This window comes from Camelus ferus, unplaced genomic scaffold (genome assembly GCF_009834535.1).
Source record: "Camelus ferus isolate YT-003-E unplaced genomic scaffold, BCGSAC_Cfer_1.0 contig322, whole genome shotgun sequence".
Taxonomy (NCBI): domain Eukaryota; kingdom Metazoa; phylum Chordata; class Mammalia; order Artiodactyla; family Camelidae; genus Camelus; species Camelus ferus.
This window is the reverse complement of record NW_022588593.1, coordinates 1351768-1375519: the sequence shown is the minus strand read 5'-3', so window position 1 is coordinate 1375519 and position 23752 is coordinate 1351768. Positions and strand designations below refer to the sequence as shown.

Sequence of the window (23752 nt, the reverse complement as noted above, 5' to 3'; positions counted from 1 at the left end):
GCATGATTTATGTAGTGTCTATAAAATATTTATTTGCAGTCCAGTGTAAAAAATGTACATAAGCTAAGCTCATAAAAAACATAGTAATCATTTTACCTATTCCTCTAAACTTCAGATTTAGCTAGCAGTATAGGAAGTCAGAGGTCAGGAATTGAATCATAAGTCAGGACTATATTTTGTGCCTTTGTAAAAGTTCGTTCACTTTTGTATGGTCAGATAAATTGTTAACACTTAAAAGATTACAATTATAATTCTTTAACTGAAATGACTGAGTTAATTCAAGAGAGCTTAACAGAAATACAATTTATATCAAAATTATGAGTCCAATTGAATATTGCTAAGATGTCACTCCGAAATTTTCTGATCACTTAAAATATTCAAAAGTGCTAAATCAAATAACTTTTATTATTTGACTAATATTAAAAGAACTACTAAATATAGCAGAGAAATGTGACACATTATACTCAAAATCACTTAACACATGTCCAATGTGCTTAAGAATTTTTTTTTTCAAACTTGATTTTTGCCTGGGGAGGCTCTTCTTTTCTATTACTTACACTTTGCTTTGCCATAAATCACCAGCACTTATAGGAAGAACTAGCTTAAATTATGCAAGTTACTTGTACATGCTTTCAGAGTTTTTCATTTTGCAATTTTTTAGCTCTCCAAAGCCAGTGGATTTTCAGGTGTCACGGAGAGCTGTAATAATTCAGTGACCACCAGGGGGCATCAGGAACTCTGGGTGTCCTGGCCAACCAAGTCCACACTGAATAAGGCTTAGGTAATTATGAAATGATATACAGATATAATTATGTGTATATATGTAGATATATTTGTACATAAATTTTTATATATATATATAATTAATACATTGTCACTTTGACACTTCTAAGTTTCTTATACTCTGTACCTATGCCAACTTACTAAAGGCCTTTGTAAAAACTTGTGAGATGTTCTATAACCTATTTCAGTCTATTCAGGCCATATATAACTGAAGGAGCTCCAGAAGTACCTTAGAAGGTGAATTATATTGCAAAAAATCTTTCTCTAATTCTTTTAAACCAAACATCTGAGGAGCTCTGAGTCTCCAGATAGACCTCAGATTTCTCTTCCTTCCTTTTCACCCACTTTGCTGCCAAAGTCTTTTACCCTAGAAATGGGGCCAGGCTGGGATTGACTGTTCCTTTGGACTTGACAGCTCTGAGTTTTTAAGGCTCCTGTGAAGTTCCTAGACTCTCTAGCTTAAGGAACATTTTATAGACCACCTCTCCCCCTAGTCTTCTCTCATGGTTAATACTGAAAATGAAATTCTGTCAAAATATGCCAGGCTACTCTCAAAGAGATCAAAGGAAAGGTCTGAACAATAGTAATTTTATGCATCAAAGTAATTTAGACAGAGTTTCTATATTATGGGGGGAAGAATTCATGAATGATATCCCTTAGCTGTAAAACAATAAAGCTGTGGGAAATTTCTCCACTGACTAAGGGTGGAATTCTGTATGCTGTCAAAGGTGGTGTATTATACAACCCTTAACTCGGCATGAGTGTGTTCTCTGTGGAGAAAGTGGGCACATTTGTATGAGACAAGGACCCTCCTAGAAGGAAAGATATTTTCAGTCCCTAACCCAATCCCATTTGAGTTTCAACAATATTGGAAGCTCCAGATTATTAGAATGGCTCTGACTGAGAAGGAAATGAGCCCAAGTACCTCAAAGATGTACACGTCGTGAGGGAATGAAATTCTGGGCTTAAAATTTGCTGGGTGAGGACATATGCCGGAGGCTCAGAAGCCCTCTGAACCCAGCAACCCAGGTACAGTGTTTGTACGAATTATCTAAGTGTGAACTAAAAGAGCTATACCATTGTAGCTCAGATGTGGAGTGGCACTTCAGAACAAGGCATCATTGTAGCAATTCTGTGTAAAGCTAGTTTTCAAATGGTATACAGTATGGCAGTGAGGAAAATAAGGTCGCCAGTTGACTGAACATCTGAATCATTTGGAAGAAATCTTATCCCTCTGGACTGATTGTACTTCTAGGAGCTCTTAGACAATTATGGAGAGAAGAAAGCCTCAAGGAGGAGATGCTAGATTTCCCCTTAAGTTGAACAAGCCAAATCAAAAGAGACAAGTGACTATATTTCTTCTTGATGATGTGGATTACATTGATTACAGGTGCATGATCTAAACAGCATAATGTTCCAGAAAAAAGAAACCTCAATTAAAAATAGGAGTTTCAATTATTATTAAATATTTAGAAAGGCACTGGGGGCATTTTCCGATGAATGAAGTATAGCCCGATACTCACCAGACCTAACACCATTAAGATTCCTTTGAGACTCATGTTTCCTTTTAGAAACAGGGAGATCATATTTTTAGAGAAATAGGTAACCAGCCAGTCTTAGTCAGTGTTGATTTCAGCCACGTCAACAATGATGATGTCTTCATAGTCACACTTTTGACCACAAATTGCAAGATGATTAAAGATACAATAAGGATTTTATCATCTGGCTTGTCCAACATTGTTTTCTTTTCCTCTCTCTGCACTCAGATCAGATTAAAAATTTTCGTGAAAATTTATACTCTATCTCAGATTCCATGAGGTTCTTATTATCATCTTTTGGTTTAATAGATGCATTGCTTTAGCTAATCTACAAAGTTAACCTGGCACATTCTTTAGTTGATTTTAGATTGATGAAATGACTGAGGTTAATCTCAGTTTAATTAAGTATTTTAATATCTAGTAGTCACTCTCTTGGCAGTCTTTTACCCGGCAAGCTTCTGGTGGCAAAGTGTATGAAACTAAAGATGTGAAAAATATGGCAGAAATTTGCCTCATTTAAGGATAAATGATAACTGGAAAAGACAAAACCTCATTTATCTACCTCACAAGTAGAGGGAAAGAAAGTTTTTCCTGCCTTCCAATAAAGAAGGACAAGACTCCTTATGAGAGTTCTTTCAGATCTCTACTTGACTTGAATGTTTCTATACTATCTTTGCTCTGTCTTTATTTTAATAATTTATGGTGTATTTCCATGTAGCTTTGAATTAAACTTTTGAGGGAACGATTACCTTCTAAGTTTGAAAAAAGGTATACATAATACCATGCATGTCCTTGGGTACTTTTGGGAAACTGTCCAGTAGATCCTCACATTTTAAATGGTAATTATGTCCATTTTAGAGAATAGCAGCTATGATTTGATTGGTTATACTTGTTCCCAAAGCTATACAACAGGATGGTAAAGGATACTGAATGAAAAGGAAAAAAAAAGGAGTTACAAACTTAGGATCAATGTTAGAGTTCTGTGTACTCAAATATCTCAAAATATAATGAATATTTTTTAAAAGTTGCTCTAGACTCACTCATTTAATGTCTTTAATAAAGTTTAAAAGTTAAAAAAGTCCACTTTTGACCAGAAACTTTATATAAATTTTAGTGTTATAGATATATAAAGATCTTTAAAGTTTTATATGAAATTTGAATATAATGGTGTATATTTTTGTACAATTATGCAAAATGTATAATTTTGATTTCCTTATGTTTTATGGAGATTAGCATGAAATACATTCTCTAGTAATATCTGGTTTTCAAAATTTACATTTTTTTTACAGCTGATCATTAAAAGGCATTTATCCCAATGGTAAAAGTAAGTGTTTATTATGTCACATTTATTTATTTAAATAACGTTGAATAACGAACACAGATTTAGAAATATTCACCTATTCATATACATATATAATGCATGATTTCCAAGATCTACTTGGCTTACAGGCTTGGCATATTTCTCTACAGCTAGGAAAAGCCAATTGGCTTCCACCTTATTCTCTATCATAACTGAGCCCAGGCTTCAGAAGGCAGAGTTCAAGTAGCAGGAGTTACATACTTGGAATACCAGTGTTTCATTCTTGAAACAAGATCTGTATCTGGTTTTCTAAATCTGGTATTCAAATCCCTATCTTGGCCCATAAATGTGAGTCCCTTAAGTAAACTTCCTGCTCCCCATCTCTCTAATGGGATCTCTGTCCGAGAACCTAGCTCTATGCCTATAACCCATTATGTCTTGCTACTTGCTGATGTACCATCTTGATGTGGATTACCTGCCATCTGCCTGAATGTTAATTGCTTCTCAGTGCCTTTCTTTGCCTTCCACCTACTATAATTTTTTGAATTTGTCTGATGCCAACTATTTACATGTAGTGCCATTTTTCCAGTCCAAGTATTTATTGGAAAATATACCACTTGCCGTTCTAAGCTACCTCAACATCTGCAGAGCTGAGTATTTCCTATAGCAAGTGGGGGGTATCCTATTCCAGCCCTAACCCCTTCCACTGCACTACAGTCACCACACTCATCCTGCAGTGTCTCTGCCACATCATGAGATGCTGTACAATGTACTATCACTCAGGTTATGACACCTCCGTTGTCATTACTGTACTTAGTAGAATAAGGCCTGGTTTTACAATTCATCATCTCTTCTTTTTGTCCTTCTTTCTCTCTCCTTTGATCCTTCCTCTTTATTCCTTCCTTTCCTCCATTCATCACACTTTACAAAGCACATTCTACAGTTTAGCCTTTGGCTAGTTACTGGGATGCAAAAATGAATAAGAAATTATCTCCCTCATGTTCTTTGAGAAACATTTATTGGTAAAACCCAGCATTCTTTTAAAAATTTTTTATTCATATTTTTAATTGGAAGTGTAGTCGATTTACATTGTTAGTTTCAGGTGTACGGCAAAGTGATTCAGTTATACCTATACATACATATAGATTCATTTCTTTTCCATTACAGCTCATTACAGGAAATTGAATATAGTTCCCTGTGCTATACAGTAGGTTCTCATTGTTTATCTATTTTATATATAGTAGCATATATCTGTTAATCCCAAACTCCTAATTTATCCCTTCCCTCTTCCCCTCCTGGTAACCACAGTCCATGAGTCTATTTCTGAAAACCCAACATTCTTACATGCTTCCTGATCTCAAAAAAAAAAAAAAAAAGTTCTCTGTCTTTCACCACTGACTGGGATGTTGGCTGTGAATTTTACGTATATGGCTTTAATTATATCATGGTAATTTCCTTTAAACCTAATTTGTTGAGAGTTTTTTATCATGAAGAGGTGTTGAATTTTTTTCATCTGCCTTTTCTGCATGAATTGAGATGATCATTTTTTTTTTCCCCTTCATTCTGTTAATATGGTGTATTACACTGATGCATTTTCCTAGGTTGAAGCATTCCGGGAAGGAATCCCACTTGTTCATGGTACATAATTTTTTATAATTATATAGCTAGATATAAACTATGATTATATAAATAGACATATATGCACTCCTAGCCTCATGTCAGGCTTGCCAGGACACAACACTGAACCACAGTGGTGTATGCCTTCTAAATTAGTCACGATTATCTTTATTACTAATCTCATTATTGCTGTTTTTAACAGTCAATGATTGTTTGACGTAGGCATGAATTTCACCTATTTCTTGCCCTCTAGGTCTCTCATACTCCACTCCTTGCTTCTGGGATTCATTATCTTCTTCCTTAAATATATCCTTTCACACTCTCGGTGAGAGCCTGAGAGTAGCAACATCTTAGTCTTTTTTATCTGAAAATGTTCTTATTTTGCTTTTATTCTTAAGTGACGGTTTAGAATGAAAAAAAATATAAATACAAACGTCTCTGATTTTTTCCCTTGGCATCTGAAGATATCATTCCCTTGTGTTCTGCCCTGAATTGTTACTGCTGACTGGTCTGCTGTTTGGTCTCACTGTTGTCTGCCTTCCCTCCTCCGTGATAAAGTTTTCAATTGTCTTTAATATCCTACAGGTCCATTACTGTATGGCAAGGTTCGAGTTTGTGTTTATTTTTCATGCTCAGGACTTTAATCTGGAGATCTACGTTTTCCAATAATTCTGTAATTCTTCAAATCCTGTCTCTTCTTTTGGTCACGTTAAAAACATTTCTATCTATTGCCATTCTTGTTAAGTGTTATTTTGGTTTTTAATCAGAAAAGGATATTGAATTTTCTCAAATGCAGTGTCAGGTCCTATTGAGATGAATATATAGTATCCTTCTTAATTATTATTTCCTTCATGACTCTCCTGACTCAGAACTTCACTTATCACCCTCGTTAAGACAAATGTATCCCACTTCCCTCCTCCACCCCTGCCTTTGTCTTACCTATGTCCATAACACTTATAATCAGACACTGTCTGCCTGAATCAAAGGCTGTCTTATTCCCTTTGGGCTACTATAACAAATACCATAGACTGAGTGACATATAAACAACAGAAATATATTTCTTAACGGTTTTAGATGCTGGGAAGTCCAGGATCAAGATGCATGTAGATTCGGTGTCTGGTGAGGGCCCAGTTTCTGGTTCATCGATACTATCTTTTTCTTGTGCTCTCACATGTTAGAAGGAGCAAGGGGGCTCTCTCAGGCCTCCTTTACAAGGGCACTTATCCCATTTATAAAGGCTCTGCCTTCATGACCTAATCTTCCAAAGGTCCCACCTCCAGATACCATCACCTTAGAGGTTAAGATTTCAACATATGAATTTGGGGGGACATAAATATTCAGTCCCTAGCAAAGGTCTAATCATTTTTCACCTCAAGGGAGTCCCTTTCTTCCTCACTCAGAACCCAGACAACAAAGCTTCCTCAATGAGTAGAATATTTTCTAATCAACCCTCTATTAGGGGAAGAGTCCACCAACAAACCTGGTTTTATGTGTGTGCATATATATGTGTGTTTCTCCATCCCTGATCCCTGCCTCCTCTTCCATCAAAAGGGAATGAAACTCATTCACTCACCTGGCTCTGTGAACCAACAGCAGGACCCTACCCTGATAGCTGAAACATTGGATCACAAACTTACACCTGGTTTCCCCTCCCCTCTTCACACCCAAAGCCTCTCCCTTTCTCTCTCTGAGCTTGGCCAGGCCATCACATGCCTGGGTGTTTGAAACCCGAGGGTGTTTAGACTGTCTGGTCTACATCTTGCCTGGACCAGGAGATGTCACATCCCTAGCAGTTGCAGTCTCCCTTGTTAACAATGAGAACATACCTACGCATTGAGCAAACAAGTGTTTTGTGGGGTTTTTTTAATGTATTTTTTAAAAATGTTTTCTGTACATAAGAAAATAATTCTGGTTCTCCACTGTTTTCTTTTAAAGTATCCTTTTAAGCATAAATTAAAGAATTCAGGCAAGGTGGCGCTGGTCGTGGAAACATAGCTTGTGTCTTCCAGAATCCCCACATAACACATACAGAGCGATAAGATATTGAAGCCAAAACGCATGGATAATATTTACAAGAAGACTAGATGACAAGGTATTCCGCTGTTACTGCAAAATGCAAGTTAGGTGGACAATGGCCACCAGATCTGCGCAATATCACTTTAAATGTGGGGAAAGTAGAAGGAAGCAACAGTAACCGGACGCCTGAGGACTTTGCGCATGCTCAGTACAGCCGCAGAGTAAGCCAGAACCCGCCCCCTTCCCAGGAGAACCCTACGCATGCGCGGGTGCAGGAGCCACGTGAGGAACCAAACGAGCGCCGGGAGCTTGTGCGGAGCCGGAGTCCGGAGGGAAGCTGCTGCTGAGACGCGGAGGGACTTGGTTCACTCCACCAGTGATTGAGGCAGAAGTCTAAGGTAAGGTGTGAAGGTCTTTGAATTCTCTGAGGCACCGGGACTGCACTGGGACTGAACCCCAGGATGGAAGTCAGCGTAGGCAGTGGAATCAAAATTACGTAGTTTGGGACCCATAAAGACAGGGCAGAGAAGCTGCAACTCAGGAGTAGAACCAGGAAAGGCAAAAAGGGGCCCTGGCCTCGGGCACAAAATTTCAGGGGCAACAAACAACTTGGGAATCAAGGTAAATGAGATTTTAATGCAATAATTTTTCAGAAAGCAAATTTGATGCCAAAGAAAGAAATCCTAGATGAATAAACAAGGTATCAAACTTTTACATAAAGGTAGAATTATTCACAGTCTGATGCTGAGCCATAGTGCAGCCTTGAGGCAAAAGGAAAAACCTGTGATGCTGATCCTGTCTTTACTGCAGTGTTTCAGGAGCCCTCCTCGAGGAATCTACTAAATAACCAGCTTCTCAAATCAAAATAACTAAAGAGATACTGCAGGATGGATTAGTGTGAGCAGTAAATATACAGTTACTTGTAGAATTAAGATTAGATGAGGGTTTAAAAGAAGAGATTATAGTATGTAATGGATATAGATTCGGGTCCTTGGGCTCTTCAATCAATAGAAATTGATAGAGACCAGGTGAGGAATTCGGGGAAGCCTTTATTGGGACTCATGCTTTAGCATGAGGGAACAAAAACAAGTAACAGGTGCGCTTGCTTGCTCTTGAAGGAGGGAGGGCTGGCTGTTGAAATGGGGTGAGGATGCAGGCTGATTGGTGGGTCAGACGGGAGGGGTGGTTCAGGTGGTTTCCCCACCCTCTTGGTGGTGCTTTGTGAAAGGATCATTGCGGGATACCGGTTTTTGCTTCCAGCACCTCATAAGTGGCAGTTAGTTTGTGGCCTTTTTGTTTCTTATTGTTCATAATTGCCAAGACTGTGTGTGGGTGGAGTTATTTTTAGTCCCGTATGGTTTCTCTGTGTTTTATTGCTGGGGGTGAGTTTGTCCATGTGTAAGCGCAAGCACGCCTGTAAAGGGCCCCAGGTGCCAACTATCTCATAAGGGCTTTATGTTCTGAGAATGTGGATATGGTGCTAATAAAAAATGGGGGAGAAGAGAACTGAAATATCATGAAAAACTATTTAACCATTTTCAGAAGTTACAACTAGTTTTGATATATTTTTCCTAGGATATCATAATTTTTTTTGAGGTATAGTTGACATATAACAGTATATTAATTTCAGATGTACAACATAATGATTCAGTATTTGTATAGTGAAATAAAGCAACTCTTGGGGAGTGATGGAAATGTAAGCTATCTTGATTGTGATAGTAGTTCCATTGGTGTATACATCTATCAAAATTCATCAAACTATATATTTGAAATATGTGTAGTTTCTGTACAGGAACCAAAAAAAAAAAAAAAAAGGATTGGACCAAACAATATCTCATTCCCCCTTTGAGTCTAGATTTTTAATTAAGTAATCCTGCCAATTATTTTAAAAAAATAAATTAAAAAAACCAAATGAGATAGTGGCTCTGATATATTCAGAGCAATAAATCAGACTAGGAAGAACATTCTAGAAACAACTGGCATTTTAAATTGGTCTTGGGTTACAAAGAATAGCTGGTCACATACAGGCTATGGGGGAATGGGAAATTTCAGAGAGCAGAGATAATATGTAAAGGGCGTAGCAGGGTATGTACATAAGTTATAATTTACTGGAAAAACAGAAACTACCTTGGGTGTTTTAAACTGAAGAAATTTAATTTTAATGATCTTGAAAATAGATTTTTATGAGGCCTGACAACAGCTTCATGAGTTATGGAGCCTTGAGATGACTGTATTCCAGTAGGGCACCTTGATTGCTGCTTTGGAAGACCCTGGGCTAGAGGACCCAACAAAGTTGTGTGGGATTCCTGACCCCTAGAAACTGGCATAATAAATGTCAGTGGTTATGTTAAGCTGCTGACTTTGGGGCCAATTTTACCAAACTAATACAAGAACTTTCACACATTTTTGTGAGCATCTAGTTTCCAAGTTAAATTTCATCAGCTTAAAATGCCTACAGTAGTTTCTGTTTCCTTAATCCATCTATCAGAGCAATGAGATCTGAGGGTTCAGTTGCTCCATATACTGGCCAATACTTCCTGTATTTTTTTTTCTGTTTTGTGTGGTGATATCATATTGTGGTTTTAGTCTTTATCTGGTGACTAAGAAGTTGAATACATCTTAATATGTTTATTGGCTATTTGAATATCATCATTCGTTAAGCATCTGTTAAAATTTTTGTCCTTTTTCTGAGTTGCCTATCTTTTTATTATAAATTAGTAGGAGTTGCTCATAAATCTAGATATGCCTCCCTTGTCAGGTATACGCTTCCTGCCACACTTTGTGGTTTGCCTTTTTACTCTGTTAAAGAAATCTTTTGGTAAAAAGTTTTTGATTTTGGTATGGTCCATTTTGTCATTATTTTCTTCTGGGATTAGTAATTTTAGTGTCCTGTTCAAGAAATCTTTGCCTAATTCAAGGCCACAAAGATATTTCCTTATATTTTCCTCTAAAATCTGCATTGTTTTCTCTTTCATATTGGAATCTGCAATCTATCTAGAATTGGTTTTTGTTCATGGTGGAAAGTAGAGGTCAAGATACAGTTTTTTTTCCCCCATGGAGAATACAGTAGACCCAGCATTATTTCTTGGGAGGATCGACTTTTCTGCATTGTACTGTAGTGGAACTGTGATTGTAATCTGGTGGATGACGGTTTGTGTGTGAAAGATCCTGCTAAGTTTTTGAAAAATTCTATTGTCAAAGAAACCATGTTAGAAATCTGGTGTATTTACCTGTTTTTATTTATGAATAAGAGGGGAAATGTACTGTTTAAAATTCTGTGTGATCACATGGCTTCACAAAGATCCCATTTTGGTTGATAGGATTTCAAAAAAGCTTCTCTATATTTTGAAACAATATCTAGTTATTGTCCATTTTAAGTTTACCCTTATCCTTGGAAAATATACTGCTTACTTAAGACAAGCCCACAGATGTTTCATCTGCCTTAATTTTTCCTGTTTCACTGGACGGGAAGTAGCATGTATTGCCCCAAGTGATGTTATGAATTATGGCAAGGATAAAGAAGCTTTTAAAGGCATTTCCATCCGTTTTTTTCTAAGAGAGAAAAGGACCCGGGAGCCATGCATTCCTGCTGCTTCCTGTTCTTCCCCTTCCTGCTTTATCCACCTTGGGACATAACACAGGCTGAGAGTGATTATAAATAAAGAGATTATAGTAACTTAGAAATTTAGAGAGAAAACACAGCATTTAAGTTTAAAGCATATTACCTGTCCCCTAGCATTTGGATGATTCGTTACTTGAGCCTCAGTTCATTCTCAACTATCTGCTAGAGTGATCTTTTTAAAGCCTGTATCAGAACATATCACTCCTCCACTGGAAACTACCTCCTGGCTCCCATCTCACTTTGTGGTGAAAGTAAAGCTCATTAATGACCCAAACAGTCCCACCAAACTATGACCCTGGTGGCTGCTGCCTCTCTTGCCTCTTTTCCCCTTTCTCACTTTTTTCCATCACACTGATTTCTTGCTCTTCTAGTCAGCCAGGCAAGCTTCTGCATGGGGACATTCAAATTCCCTCTGCCTGGGATGTAATTCCTCTAGATATTTATATAGATGGTTCCTTCACCTCCTTTAGGTTTACTCAGATGTCTGTTCAAACAAAGGTTTTTCTTGGACTCCTCTATCCCTGTTTTTCTTTTTCTACAGATCTTATTGCCACTCAGTACATCATATCTTTACTGACCTTGTTTATTATCTTTCTCTTCAAACTAAATAAGACTCCTAAGGATGGAAATGTTTTGTTTCCTTGGTGCTTAGTGCTTACACACACACCAGGTACTTGATATTTGAATACGTGAATGAATTGTTTTCAATTAATTTGACCATGTGTTTTATAATCAGTTTTATAGTTGTTTCCAGAGAAATATTCTACAAGGACATTTCTTGCAGTCTAGATTTTCTGGAGGTGAGATTTTTGGCAGTGCCATTAATAACAATTCAAATCTTTGAAAAACATTAGAATAGCTAATATATAAAACTCAGAAGAGGGAACAGTATGTCAGAGGATGTATATTCATTTTTAAAGAGAGCTATACATAATAAAATATAGCAGATAATTATGGGGGAAATAAGGCAGAATTAAGCAGGATATGTTCTCATTATACATGCTTAGTAAATTAAAAAAAAGAAAATCATTTCTGAGATCAAGATGGACAGCTCACCCTAGCTCCAGTTTACCTACTTAGAAACAAGGTATAAAAATAAATTTCTAGATCTAAGGACATGAAAAAATTTATTCTGTAAAACCCAAGTTTCTTATAAGTAAAGCACATAAAGATCTAACACAGGAGTTCTTTGTATGATGCCTAGAAATATCTTGAAAATATATGTTAATTGTGTGTGAATGTGTATTTTCTGAGGAAATTTTCCCAAATCCAGTTGTTGAAGGAATCCAAGCTGAAAAAATTCAGAACCCATCTTCAGATCGGTCACTCTGATACCTGGCAACACATTAAAATCATCCAGGAAGCTTTTTAAGATTGTCAACCTCAGGTTCACATTATCAGCAATTTGATTTATATACATCAGTCTGGGGTGGGGTATAGGCACTAGTGGTTTTTTTGTTTGTTTTTTAAGCTCCTTGAGTGATTCTCCTGTATACTCAGAGCTGAGAATAATTGCTCTAGAGCAATGCTGTTCAATAGACATGTAATGTAAGACATATGTAACTTAAAATTTATAGTAGCCACACTAAAAATATTAAAAAGAAATAGAGGAGGGAAGATGTTGATCAAAGAGTACAAACTTCTGGTTATAAAATGAATATGTTCCAGGAACCAAACGTAAGGCTTTGGAACTATAGTTAATGATACTTTATCATATATTTGAAAGTTGTTAAGAGAGTGTATTTTAAATAGTCTCACCACACATATGCAAAATTGTAATTTTATGAAGTGATGGATCTATTAACTAACCTTATTGTGGTAATCATTTTGCAGTATATATGTGTATCAAATCGCCATGTACACGTTAAACTTAAGCAATGTTATATGTCAATTTTACCTCAATAGAGCTGGGAATTTTTAAAAATAAATAGTGAAATTCATTTTAATAATACATTTTACTTAAACTAATATGTTGAAAATAGTATTTCAAATGTAACATTGGTCACATTTCAGGTGCTCAGTAGCTCATGTGGCTAGTGGCTACCATATTGGATCGTGTACATCGAAATTACCTGGAAATCTTATTAAAACACAGCTTGCTCAGTTTCTGAGCTGGTAGGTCTGGGGTGGGGTCTGAGAATGTGCATGACTGACAAGTTTCCAGATAATGTTTTTGCTGCTCATTTTGGTATCACACCATGAAAGTAACACTTTGGAACACTGGTTTTTAGTATTGGCTGCTCATGGCGATACCTGGGAAGTTTTTAACATGCTACTGCCTGGTTTAATTAGAGATTCTGACTTAACTGTCTGAGATGAAACCTGGGCTTGGGTTTTTAAAAAGATTCTTGAGTGACTTTTTAACCTTTTATTTTTAAAGAATTATTGATTCACGGAAGTTGCAAAAAGTATACAGACAGGAACTGCATACCATTCACCCAGTTTCGTTCGGTGTTAACATCTTTGCAAAACTGTTGTACAATATTAAAACCATAAAATTGACATTGGTACAATCCACGGCATACTCAAGTGTCACCAATTTTATGCTTACTCATTTGTGTTTGTGGTTCTGTGCAGTTTTATCCCATGTGTAGACTCATGTCGCCACCACCGTAATCCAGAACCAGAATTGTTGAACTATCACAAAGATCTTACATGCTGCCTTCTGAAGTTACACTCAGCTCCTCTCCCAAGCGTTCCTAATGCTTGGCAACCATCAGTACCTTCTCCATCTCTATCACTTTATTATTTCAAGAATGTTCCACAAATGGAATCATACAGCACATGAAATTTTGAGATTGGCTTTTTCAGTCAACGTAATATCCATGAGGTTCATCCAGGTTTTCAGTGTATCAATAGTTCATGCTTTTTTATTGATCGTAGCCTTTTACTGTATGAATATACTGCAATTTATTTACTCTTTCATAAGTTGGAGAACATTTGGATTATTTCCAGATTTTGACCATTACAAATAAAGCTCTGAACATTCATGTACATCTCTTTGTGAGATCATAATTTTCCATTTCTCTGGGATAAATGCCCAGGAGTGCAACTACTGGATAATATGGTAAGCATAAGTTTAGTTTTGTGAGAAACTGAAACTGCTGTACCCTTTCCAAGTGGCTGTACCATTTTACATTCTGATCAGTAATGTATGAGTGATCCAGTTTTTCTGCATCCTTGCCAGCATTTGGTGTTATCACAATTTAAAAAAAAATTAGCCACTAGTTTAGGTATGGAGTGATAGCTCATGGTGGTTTTAATTTACATTTCACTAATGTTTAATGATGTTGAATATTTTCCCATGTGCTTATTTGCTGTGTGTATATTATCTCTGGTGAAATGACTATTTATATCTTTTACATGTTTTCAAATTAACACTGTTTTGTTTTCATACTATTGAGGTTTCAGAGTTTGTTATGTATTCTAGATGCAAGACTTTTACAAGTATGTGGTTTACAAATATTATCTGTCAGGCTGTAGCTTGTTTTTCTTTGTCCTCTTCACAAGATCTTCCACAAAGAAATTTTTTTAATTTCGGTGAGGTTCGAATTATCATTTTTTTTCTCTTAAGAACTGTGCTTTTGTTGTCAAGTCTAAAGTCTGTTTGCTTTCCCTGGAGACCTAAGACTTTTCCGTATGCTTTTAACTAAAAATTTAATAATTTTACTTTCTACATTCAAGTCTGTGACTCTTTTGAGTTAATGTTTTCTTCAAAGGTATGAGGTTTAGGTAAAGGTTTATTTAGGCAGGTGCTACGCTCCAATCACTATGGCACCATTTGTTGAAAACATTTCTGCAGCAAAGTAAAAATTGCAGATACTTTCCCCATGACATTTAAAACCCAATGCAAACTGTAGCAGATGAATAGCCTTGCATCTGCCTCCCTCTTCAGGTGCATTCTACAAATCATTAAGAAGTTTGTTTCAGGTGTCTCTGGTACCAAACTTACTGTCCCATCTGGAGTTTGGCTAAATCAAGTATTGTGAGTTGAGGCTCAGATTTATAAATACTTGTCTTCACTTTCTTCTCCACCTCACTCACTTCCTTCTTTTCCACCTCTCCTCTTCCCCTCCTCCTTTTCTCCCTCCTCACGTTCCTTTTATTCCTCTAACATTTCTCTTCTCATTTCTCTTTCTCATAGCAAGACTAGGTTGCGGAAAGTGGGGATGGAGTAATTACAGATCATACTTATCTTCATGGAACTTATCCTCTGCATGAGGGAGACAGTGTGAACAACTAAAAATAATACAGGCTCAAAGAGTAATAAGTGTTTGGAGACTAGTAAATGTTGGTGATATGATAAAGTTTATTAGAAGAGAAGACTATTTTAAATTAAGATGTAAGCAGAGTTCTTTTTCAGGAAGTGTTATTTAAACTTAATCCTGAATTAATGAGATGGAAGGAAACACTTGGGCTAAAATCTGGGGAAAGGGCATTCTATCTTGAAGGAACGGTGTTGCAAAGGCCTTAAATTGTCAATCAGGTCAGTCTAGCTTGTGTTGGGCAGGATAATTTGATAACTATTTTGGGGGTGGAGGCCAGATCATATGGGTTATTATGGATTCAAACAAGATGTCTGCATTTTATTTTCATTCCATGGGAGAACACTGGTGGTTTCTACAGGGGAAAGTAATGTGATTCACATTTTTAAATGACTGCTTTGGCTAATATTTGGAAAAAGTCATATATGGGGAAATCAAAGGGAAACAAGCAAATTAGAGGATTCTTGGAGAACCCTTAGAGAGCATAGTGATGGGGATGGGGGTGACAGCCAAGGAATTGTAGAGAAGTGCTTGGATTCCAACTATATTTTGGAGTAGAGCCAACAGCTCTTATAAATGTCATAACCTTTGGAGTGAGCTAGGAGATGAATCAATAATAAACATTTTTTAATGTGAGAAATTGTATAAAAAAAGGTTATAATTTATTGATATGGGTAAAACTAGGGAAAAATAGATTTAGGAAGTATTAAATATCCAGTGTCTGTTTTATTCTTGTTAAATATTGAGATGCTTAGAACATATCCAAGTTGAGGTGCTAAGTAGTTAAATGGAGATACCAGTCTGGAGATCAAGGGAAAGGTCAGATATGAACACACATTTGTCATATAGTAATGAAAGGCTTAGAACTTGATGAAATCACATAGGGAGAGAACGTAGGTATAGGAGAGGACAGAGAAGGGTAGAGGAGCCAGTGAGAAAGGAGGTAGAAAGGAGAGTGTGGCATCCTAGAATACAATAGGGGGGTGTGTTTCAGGGAGTGGTCAGCTCTGCCGAATGCGGAATGAGAATTTGAATAGGATAGAGAAGTGATCTTGGGCTTGATGCAGAGGCTGGTAGAAATAGGAGGACAGAGTTTTCTTGTGTCTCTTGTCCTAGCCTCTGAAGGTAGAATAGAAACAGAAGATAAGAAGTTGACTTCATGATAAGTTTTGCAATATTGTAGTACCTATAGGGTTGGAAGTGACAGCCCCATAACTTAACTAGCTAAAAACATATTGGCTCATAAAAGGAATGGAAGAGTCAGGGCTTGTTTTAGGACTAACTGGGGCTAGGGAATCAGTCACCCCTAAGGCCTTCTTTCTGCCTAAGTCTTTGCTTTCCCCCTTCTTTGTTGTATGGAACTTGTTTCCAAGAGCGGTATTCTGTCGAAGTCCTAGGACATAGCTGGGGAGGGGATGTTGCAGGGAGGTTGGAGTAGATGGGGACACTAACTGGGATAATATGGGTTAAAATTAATTCAACAAACATACATTTTCAATGTCAGTTCACCCTTAAACAACATGCATTTGAACTGTGTGGGCCCACTTGTATGCACTTATACTTTATTTTTTTGTCAATAAATAAGTACTACACGATCTGCAATTGGTTGAATCCAGAGATGGGGAACCACAGATAAAGAGGGCTGACTGTAAAATTATACTCAGATTTTTGACTGTGGGAAGAGTCAGCACCCTTAACCTCTGTGTTGTTCAAGGGTCAACTGTATTTCCCCCTGTCAATCCATAGAAAAGATTAGTGGGGAGTTGACTGTATCCTCATTATGTACATAAAAATGTTCATATGTATTCTCAAGCATAATTTATGGCATATGAATATATATGTATGTTCATAGACACACAATAGATGTCTTATAATAGGATTTACATTTAATTTTTTTTGATTGAAATGCAGAGTGTTTCTGAAAAAGAGAGCAATGTTGTTCTAGTGGATGCCTGAACCTCTGAAGAGGACTGGGCAATGATTTTTTTTTTTAATACGAAGCAATCAGAGACACATTCAAGACCCAAATCTGGGACCTGTTTAAGGAAAGTGCCTATCTTTGTGGTATGAATGTAGCTTTACTGTTTAATGCTCAGTTACTCTCATAATAGACCGTATGAAGCATTGGTTGTTATTTTCAGCATGTAGTAGAACAAATCAAAAAACAAAAGAGGCCAAAGGATAACCCACTAAAAGAAAAGTAGGTACACAAGTGAAAACATTGTTATTCTAAATTGCATTAAGCTCAAGTCCTAGGTCCTAACCTTCTTGAGATGTAAGATGGTCAAATCTCTTTGCATCTGCCATGGCAGGGGTGAAGGTTCTTGCAAGGAAAACATCTCAGAAGAAAGAATGTGAGGCTAAAGTTCCCAACAGAGTTTCCTATTACAGCTTGACTGAGCAAGATCCTTTTAGCTTATTGCAGACTTATGCTTTGGTGGAAGCCATCTCTCTCTGTCTCTATCTGTGTTTCTATCTCTCTCTACCTCTAGTCCATCTGCATTTGACCCGAGAAACAGACTTCATGTAACTGTAACAGGTTATCCTGTTCTTTACACCCAAGGAGCTACCTATAACCAACTTCTCTCTGCATGTTGCAGATTCCACAGCTTCTGAGTCATTTTTAATAACACTGTCTGAACTCAGTTGGACAAGTGAATATAACTTCAAAATGGTCTAAATTTATCATTTTCTATCCAAGACTTTCACCTGTGATAAAAGGAATTATTAAATCAACTCATGATCTGTCATGTGTACTATCTGGACAATCTGGAGAAACAAGTGTGTTTTTATGTCATGTTCCCCAGCGGGAGGCCTTTCCTGGCTTACGGATTATGGTGTGAATATCTTAGTACTATATTTGTTTGGTGGTTATTTCAATTCCATATATCCCTCTCTTTTTGTCTCTTCTTCAGATATAAGTTATGTCATCACAGAACTTCAAATGGTGCTCATTAAATTTTCTGAGCACCTGCTCTATTCCCTGTGTGTCCATCATACAGAATTTGATAATGAATTTTCTATTCCATCTCACCATTTACTTTCATCCCTTTTTCTCAAAAGTTTTCAACACCTAGAGCTTCAATAACTCAGGCCTGACTAAAGTCTAAGACTGCACTGTTAGAAACTTTATATGAAAGGGAAAGGATTGATGGTGCCTGTTCACTAATTGAATGTGATCTTTGTGGTAAGTCCAGCTCTTAGTGCCAGCATATACCTTGGAAATAAATACTATTCAAGGAGCACTATCAAAAAGGTTACTACAGTCTTTCCCTGGGCTGCTCGGTGAATAATACACAGTGCTGTATGCATGGGCATCTGTGGTCAAATCCCAGTCCCCATTCTTACTTATTTTGTGATTTAGGGTAGGTCTTCTCTAACTGTGTAGTATCAGTTTCCTCACCTGTCTGATAGGGATGAAAATAATTATCTCCCAGAGTAATTGTAACAATTTGAAATTATGAATATGTCACTTACCACAGTGACTTGCAGTCACATTTTACAAAAGTTGTCTCTTAAAAAGACTAAGCTAGTAGTCTTTTAACAAATTATATATATTCCTTATTGTTGTGGATTACTTACTAGCCTAATTGACCTGGGGAACAACTTGCTACATGGGCCCAGCTTCCTTTGCCTAGGCTCTGACTCCTCCTTAACCCTCCCTAAGGAGTGCCTCATCCTCTCCCATCTCCCCTGTCTCTCACTTGGAACCAGTTACAGATCTTTGCCATGCTGGGACCCTCGCACATTGTGGTAGGTTTGAGGAGCCCTGATCCTTGAATGCTTCTATGGAATGGACACTGGGTTGATCTATGCCATTCTGCTCCAACCTCCTGCGACCCTGGTACCACAAACTTATCTAAGTGGTGTTGGTGCCTAGAGTGGGTAGAATGCCCTGTGTTCCAGGTCCTTTATGTAGGTGCTGTACTTAAAAAATACTCATATTTTGTAAGTTTTTAAAAATTGTAACAGGGACATTTATTTTTCAGCCCTATTTTCTAACTTCTTATTGGGAGTTATTTATGGAACTTTGCATATTTTTCAGATATCCACCCAACTTATTGAATTCTATTTTTAATTCTAGAATTTTAGTAGTTTAGTGTCTCTTGGATTTTCTGGACCTGTATCATTTATTTTATAAATAAATATGTTTTTATTCCTCCAATATTTAAAAAAAAAACTTACCATTTTAAGTCCATTTGCATTTACTAAATTATCCAAAATAATTTTCACAATCACAATAGTTGGCACAGGCATTATTGTCTTGTTCTTAACTTTTGTGTTATGATTTTAACATTTCACCATTCACTATAATGGTAAGTTCTTGTTAAATATCTGTTACCATTGTTTATCAGCGTTGAGTCATTTCCTTCTATTTCTATTATAGAGTTTTTATTAGTATTGGCTATTAAACTTTATTGGGCTTCATATAATCATATGAACTTTTTACTTAGGTAGATATCCTGATTTTGATTATTCTTTCTGGAATGAACACAGTTTAGCCATCATTTATTATGATTTTGTCTATTTCATGGTTTGTTTTTAATTTCGTGGAGGTGACACAGAACATAAAACTGACAATTGTAAATGGCAATTCAGTGGTATTTAGTACATTCACAATGTGTGCAGCTATCAACTTTATCTAATTCTAAAACATTTTCATCACCCAAAGGAAGCCCAGCAGTTACTCCTCAGTCTCATTCTCCCCTCCTCCCACAGCTGACAACCAACAGTCTGCTCTCTGTCTCTATGGATTTTACCTGTTCTGTATATTTCCCATAGCTGGGATCATACCATTTGTGGTGTTTTGTGACTGACTTCTTTCACTCAGCATGTTTTCAAGGTTCATCCAGGTTGTAACATGTGTCAGTACTTTATTTATTTTTCTCACGGAATGACATTCATTGTATACCATAATATGCCTGTCCATCATCCTTTGATGGGTTGTTTTCATATTTAGCTGCTGTGAATAGTGCTGCTGTAAATGTGCATGAATACGTATTCATTTGAGTACCTGTTTTCATTTTTCTTGGGTATATACTGAGTGGGTTTGCTGGGTTGTATACTTTATATATATATATATATGTGTGTGTGTGTATTTTTATTTTGAGGATCGTCACTCTTTTCTGCAGTACCTGAGCCATTTCACATCTGCCCTAGCAATGTATGATGGTTTCAATTTCTCTAGCCATCGTAGGATACATTCTCCAGTCTTTAAATTTGAAGCTTTTAACACCTCTCTGTTTACTTGCTTCTTTTACATGAGGGAAAAAAGCTTTCTGTTCCACCGGGCTAGACTTAAGAATAGAAGAAAAGAGTATCTCCAACAATATCTGGATAGAGACAGGAAAGGGTGTCAACCCCCCAGGGTTTTTGAAAAATTCTGATTTAACCTTACTCATCAGAAGAGAGTAATTTTATTGCTAAACTCATTTGCATTCTGGGCAGAAAATTAGTTCAGAAATTTGTTTTGCTTCAAATTCTTATTCTTTGACTTTTCCCACTGGTAGCTCACTCTCTGTCCTGTGTTTTAAAGGGATTTATGCCTTTCTTTCAGAATCTACATCTTAAAATACAGTTCAGCAGAATACATACAGATTTTAAACATAAGAATTTCTTCTCTTAAATAATTTAAGAAAATGTTCAGTATCTCATACTTATAATTATTTTTAATGAAATACTACATTTCTAATTTAGTAATCAGATTTAGATTGTCCTCCCCCAAAAAATGGTATTGAAGGAGCATTTGATGTTTATTGGAGGTAACTGAAGGAGCATGTATTGTAATGTGTGCCACCAGGTGAAGTCCAGATTTGAACAACTCTGTGCTACAGAAGTTCGAAAGAGGACTGGAATTAAAACACAAGAAATATTTTTAAGTGACTCTTAAACATTGTACAGTGTTACTTTTGGGTGTGAGTATGACTGATAGCTTTTTTTCACCATCAAATTTTGATGATATTTATCATAAAGCACATGCACTTGCATCTTTCTCCTTTGAGTTAACTCAGTGTTTCAAATATAATTCTGCATGGTTAAAGCTAGTTTTGGAAAAACAGGGCTCGTCTAACTGTGCCTTGTTGAGCTGGAACAAGGAGCTCTCCTAGACATAATAACTCGATTAGTTGATATCAGAGTTACACTACTTTCAGTGTTACATAAAACTAGTGTATAAGAAGAGTTGGATCAATGGAAACTTGCAAATAGTATAAGAGATGAGCTTGAGATGAACCATTTAATGCAGTCCAGAAAAGCAAATCCCAACCCATTATCAGACATGAAGAGAAATAAATGAAGGAAAACAGAATGATTAAATGCTTTCATCTGGAAATTTGATTTCAATATTCAGAAACTCTACAATTCTCCTAATTCATCATGGTCTTTGTTTATTCCTAATAAATTAGTGTGCTGATGGAAAGAATTCATTACCCTTTCTGCACACTTCACTAGTTGCAGGTCATTTATTAATCTGTGTTATCTGGTGAGACTAAAACAGCTGTAATTACATTGTTAAACATTGATTAATAAGCAACTCTCATCACTAATAAGAGAAACATGTAAAATGTGTATCCTTTCAAGTATTAAGCTTAAAGTTTTACTCTCCTTATGGGAATGAGGAATTTCAGGATGCCATTAATATTCTTTCTCAGAAAACTTGATTTGCTTTTGCAGCTGCTCCTAGTCACACCTATGAAACCCGATTACCAAAAAGAATTCAATTACACTGAAGAAACTCATCATGGCCACAAAATACTATTAATTCCCTAAAATTAACATTCAAAATTGAAGTGTACCTTTATGATTTTCAGTTATTTTTCTTTAATTTAATGTTAAAAGACTGCTCAATCAAAACTGTTTTTATTTCCTCTGGATTATACAATCGAATACACATCCATTTGCGGTTTGGAATTCCAATATTTTACAGATTGGCAGGACTTCAACAGCCAGAGGCATATTAAAGAACTCTGTACTTATTGTTTATTAGGTTTCCAGTATAATCAGGTTGACTTAAGTGTTACCAGAACATTATTACATGTCAGATATTTTGATTATCATTAACAGTAAACAAGCAGACAACCTCTGACACATGAGCAAATTATACAATTTCCTTTCCATCAGTACCACAGAAAATAAAATGGTAATTTAAGAAATGGTTTTCTGGTAGGCGTTTTAAGCATAACCCAACCAAATTCACAACTTCTTAATAAAGTGCCTCTTGTGCTGTCAAAAATTCATCCTGAAGTGTAAGATGCCATATAGTCTCTTGTACCTTTGTCACTGAACTGACTGCTGCCACTAATTTTCTCACCCTTGCATTTGAGTGTCAGAATCTTGAAGGAGGTAGCTGTCACTTTCAGGCAGAGCAGTGGTGTGGCAGGAGCTGAGGGTAGGAGTTACAGGTTCAAGTCCTGGCTCTGTCACTAAGTAGCAGTTATTTGGGCACGTTTCCTAAGCTCTCTTACTGTGAGAATGAAAGAAGTTAATGTTTTCAAAAAGTGGCTAGAATAATGCTGCTGACTTAGACAAGTATAAAATGCTTTTTTCCCTTTTTACCTTGCATTCAGATTTCTAAGCAGAGTAGTCAGTCATGTAACTGCTGAGATTTTTGTAAGACTGCCAGGATAATCTTCCTGTTCCTCAGGTATCTCAACTAAGAGCTGACCTCTGACCCCTAAAAATCTACTGGTTGTCATATCAAGCTTCTATCAGTTATACATAGCTAAATGAATTCAAATATTGGAATTCAAATATTTGGAATTCAAATATTTCCAAAGATGAGGATTGAGATGAAAAACAGTGCTTATTTCCTGAAAAATTGTTCTGTACATCAGAAATTGACACAACACTGTAAACTGACTATAACTCAGTTAAAAAAAAAATAGTGCTTATCTCAAAAGATGGGTAGAAAAGGGATGAGAAAGGCCCCAGCTGAGGACAGGGTCAGGGCAAAGGAAGGACTAGGTCAGGCAGTGAGATGGGGAGTGAGTGGTTGGGTAAGGAGGACAGGACAGAAAGGAAGAGGTCCAAGACATGAGTGCAAAGGGAGCTCCCACCTGCTCCTGGCGGAAGCTCAGTGTCATCCAACACCCAACTCAGTGCTGCAAACAGGAATCACATGTGTTAAGATGCTCTTGAGTACACATATCAGAAGCCAACAAAAACATTTATTGGGAGGGTCTTTGGAACTTACGTCATTGTCAAGAAGCTGGAAGGCTATGTCAGCGGAATACATTGAATTAAGTGCTTCCCATTAGTAAAAGTACAGAGGGCACAACAAGTGTTTTTAGCAGGAATAACCTGGCCAGGCTGCTACCGTGCTCCTAAGGAAGTGAGCACCACTTCCTCTATCTGGAAGAAATCCTAACTCTAGTTAATATTGCTTCCTTCAAGTGTGGACTCTTGGAAGAACACATCTCATTCAATGCTCTTAGGTCCAGAGATTTGCCTCTGTGGGCAGAGGGCAGGAAGAGGAAAGGTCTGTCCCTCTGGCTTTCATAGTCAAAGCTGGGAGCACCTTTCCCACCTCCCCAGGGAGACAATTGACAGTGACAGATTCCCTCAAATTTAGAAGAGGGGTTAGAGGCTGTAAATAAGCCAGCAAACAAACACC

General features: G+C 36.9%; 1 long non-coding RNA gene across 1 annotated transcript in view; it reads left to right on the top strand.

The window, feature by feature from the left end:
- The first annotated feature begins 7329 nt into the window (after positions 1 to 7329).
- LOC116662553 overlaps positions 7330 to 23752 on the top strand; it is an 84982-nt gene continuing 68559 nt past the window's right edge. Inside the window, exon 1 of the long non-coding RNA XR_004318529.1 lies at positions 7330 to 7652. This is a non-coding gene — a long non-coding RNA (uncharacterized LOC116662553). The remainder of the gene's footprint in view (positions 7653 to 23752) is intronic.